Raw genomic sequence first — 1074 nt, forward strand, 5'->3', positions numbered from 1 at the left:
AAAAAAAAAAAAAAAAAAATCTTTTACAAGATGGCAATAAACAAAAATCCTGAACTGGGATTTTTTTTTTCCATTCTTTTTTGAGAACACAGCAATTTTGTTGTTCCTCATTCTGCAATCAGCAGATATGATTCCTTGTTTTATGACACTACACTCTGATCGCTGTTTTTTTTTTTTTTTCCCAGAGCTCTTTCTGTTCATTGAATTTGTGATAGGCCACAAACACAATGAAAACGTAGACTGTACTGCATTCGTCTCCCACCCCATCACTTTCAGTACCATTCAAGGAACTCTGTCCCAAGAGGAGACACATGGTGCCCCCCCCCAGGACCCTTTCACCTGCACACCTCCACAAACACTTGTTCATCTACTGAGTGGCCTCTTCGACTGTCAAATAATCAATCTTTTGTTTTCTAAGCCCCTTTAGCCTTCTTAAATTTTAATGAGGACTCTGGAGAACTTCTACTTAGAAATTAAAATGGAAGCTTTAACTATTTTTAGTTCTTTTCAAATAAAACATAAGAATCCATGTTACCATCTCCAAAACAAATAGGAAAGTGGTGTAGTTTCTCTCTTTGCAGATCTTCCTTGTGCCTGGCTGGCTGAAAACATCTGGATTCCCATATCTGTTTCTGAAGCCAATCTGTTACAGCATGTTGTTTTGGTTGAAGTATATTAAGAAATTTAGACAAACAAACAAAAAAACGGGCAGTGGTGGCATACACCTTTAATCCCAACACGTGGGAGGCAGAGGCAAGCAAACTTCTGAATTTGAGGCCAGCCTGGTCTACAGAGTGAGTTCCAGGACAGCCAGGGCTATACAGAGAAACTCTGTCTCGAACCCCCCACCCACAAAAAAAAAAAAAAAAAAAAAAAAAAAAAAAATTTAGAGTCATAGAGATCTGCAAATTGAAACAAAAACAAAAAACAAAACAAAAAAACTTCCTTGAAATAGTCTCAAGGACACCACTACCAAATACAGGCTATGCATCGCCAATCCATAAACTGCTCCAAAGCACTGAGCACTGAAACTCACAAGCAAAAAAAAAAAAAAAAAAAAAAAAAACAAGCATA

The 1074-nt window shown here is 37.2% G+C and overlaps 1 protein-coding gene across 1 annotated transcript in view; it reads left to right on the forward strand.

Moving 5' to 3' along the window:
• Positions 1-1074, forward strand: part of LOC115029413 (translation initiation factor IF-2-like) — a 9628-nt gene that overhangs the window by 1547 nt on the left and 7007 nt on the right. The gene's annotated exons all lie outside the window — the stretch shown is intronic.

This window comes from Mus caroli, chromosome 15 (genome assembly GCF_900094665.2).
Source record: "Mus caroli chromosome 15, CAROLI_EIJ_v1.1, whole genome shotgun sequence".
NCBI lineage: Eukaryota > Metazoa > Chordata > Mammalia > Rodentia > Muridae > Mus > Mus caroli.